This window comes from Brachyhypopomus gauderio, chromosome 2, assembly GCF_052324685.1.
Source record: "Brachyhypopomus gauderio isolate BG-103 chromosome 2, BGAUD_0.2, whole genome shotgun sequence".
Lineage (NCBI taxonomy): Eukaryota > Metazoa > Chordata > Actinopteri > Gymnotiformes > Hypopomidae > Brachyhypopomus > Brachyhypopomus gauderio.
This window is the reverse complement of record NC_135212.1, coordinates 13,259,554-13,262,367: the sequence shown is the minus strand read 5'-3', so window position 1 is coordinate 13,262,367 and position 2,814 is coordinate 13,259,554.

Here is a 2,814-nt window from a genome sequence, read left to right as displayed (position 1 = left end):
TGTTACGCGGGGGAGCTAAATGACTGCGCTGGAACAAGGAGGTGGAGAGGGTGTTCGGAGAATTAAAACAGGCATTCATCCAGGCTCCAGTTTTGCAGGACCCACCATTCATCATGGAGGTGGATGTCTCTAATGTGTGAGTAGGGGCAGTGCTGTCCCAGCGACCAAAAGAAACACAGGACACAGGACACATCGCTATTTACTCTAAAAAACTCACCGTTGCGGAATGAAACTATGGAGTTGGGGACCGCGAGTTGTTAGCGTTGCATCTCGCTTTTCCAAATGAATGCACTGGCTCAAGAGTGTTAAGCTTCCCTTTATAGTGATCACGGACCATAAGAACTAGGAATACTGAAGAGCACCAGGCGCATGAATGCGCTGAGTGTGCCCACAGCAAAGTGCCACGCACCCCTCCGGCAGGTAATCTGCTCCCTCTCCCTGCTCCAGAGCAGCCTTGGACTTTAACAGACCTCACCCTGTTTGAGGGCATCACCGCCATACTGGTTATCATAGACCGCTTTTCAAAAATGCGCTTTTTTCTGTTGCCTGGCCTGCGTACCTCCTGTTCCGACACATGTTCAGGCAGTTCGGTTTGTCTGAGGACATTGTGTGGCGGGAGTTTCTGTTCAAGCTCAACATCATTGTGAGTCTAACATCTGGTTACCACCCACAGGCTAACAGACTGGTGGAGAGAGAGCGAACCAAGAAGTGGGGCGGTTCCTGAGGGCCTATTGTAGCGAGCACCCAGACACCTGGTGCTCACTCCTCTCATGAGCGGAGTATGCACATAATTCACTTACCCAGGCCAGTATGGGAAAAACTCCATTTGAAATTGTGTTTGGTTGCCAAATTCCCTTATATCCATATGCATAACAGCCCCTCATCGGACCAGCCCATCATAGAGGAGTGGTGTAAGCGGAGCGAGAGGGTCTGGGCGGACACTCACCTGTATCTTAAGGAGGCAATTAAGTGCTTTAAGCACAAAGCGGACCGCAGAAGGAGCGAGGCTCCCCCATACAGAGTGGGAGACAATGTCTGGGTCTCCTCTGGTGACGGTCGCCTGGGCACCAGATGTAAGCTGGGGGGCAGTTACACTAGTCCCTACCTCATCACCAGGCACCTTAACCCGGTGATCTTCAGGATCAGCCTGCCAGGGGACTGCCATTTGTCATTCCATGCCTCTGCCTTGAAACCCTTCCAGGACGAACCCATGGGGGACACGGGGACCACGGCTCCGCCCTCGCCCTTACAGTTGCCGGATGGGCCGGCCTACCATGTGCAAAAAATTGGTGGACTACCGACACAGGGTAAGACCATGCAACCTTGTGGATTGGGTGGGCTACGGCCCTGAAGAGCAGTCCTGGGTTCCAGCCTCCCAGATGCTGGACCCCTCCCTTATTGTCTCCTTCCACCCCAGTATCACCCCAGTATTGACACCTGTAACTAATCAATGTGCACTCTCTTAAGCCCACAGGTTGTGTTGTCCAGTGCTGCACACTGAAAGTGGTTCACGCCTCGCTTCCCGAGACCTGTCCTTCGCCTCACAAGTGATTCAGCATTTGACATCCAGTCTTTATTTTGGCTGTATAGTTCTTTGTTGTTACTTTGCATCCTGTGCCTTTTGTTGCTTCTCACACTTACTATGGAGAATACAGAGTTCAATACGCAACCCCTGCCTCTGGCCGCCTCTGTCCCCGCGTCACACAAAGAGACATCACCTAGGTTACACGGGATTGAAACTGTGTCTGTTCCTTGTGTATAAAAAAAAAACAGTTCTCAAAAAAATTGTGGACAAAATTTTATAATTACTGAGATTACCGAGAATCATTTTAATCTGAATAAAGGGTTGCTAAATATAAGATTGTTGTAATCGAAAGCACTACGTCTTAATGAAATGATTACTCACAACAAGCTAGGCATGCCTTGCTTAACTGAAACCTGGACTCAGCCAGACGACTATATGGCCCTAAATGAAGCATCTCCCTCTGGCTATACTGTAGATATGTTCATAACCCCCGTCCAAATGGTCGCGGATGTGGTGTCGCCACACTATATGACTCCAATATAGGCGTCTCTGGAAAATCAGACTACAAATTTTATTCTTTTGAATACCTCATTCTCACAGTGTCAAGTTCATCCTCAACTAGGAATGCATCACCGCCATTTATGTTAATTACTCTTTACTGCCCTCCAGGTTTTCGGACTTCCTGTCTATTATAAAGTGCCAAATCTAATCCCTAACCCCAAAGGAGTGCAGCAGTAATAGTTTTATGAAGTTCTTTAATGATAAGATTGATAATATTAGGGGGAAAAATTAAGTCATGCAACACAATATTTCCAAAAGTTTTCACTCACCTTCCTTGACTCACATATGAGTTTAAGTGACATCCCATTCCTAATCTATAGGGTTCAATATGACGTTGGTCCACCCTTTGCAGCTAGAACAGTGTAAATTCATCTGGGAAGGCTGTCCACAAGGTTTAGGAGTATGTTTATGGGGATTTTTGACCATTCTTCCAGAAGCACATTTGTAAGGTCACATACTGATGTTGGACAAGAAGGCCTGGCTCTCAGTCTCCCCTGTAATTTATCCCAAAGGTGTTCTATCGGATTGAGGTCAAGACTCTGTGCAGGCCAGTCAAATTCATCCACACCAGACTCTGCCACCCATGTCTTTATGGACATTGCCACAAAGTTGGGAGCATGGAATTGTCCAAAATGTCTTGGTATGCTGAATCAATGAATGAATCAATCAAATTTAAATTATATAGCAGCTTTACAAGTGTCCGAGTCCAAGCCCCCAGTGAGCAAGCC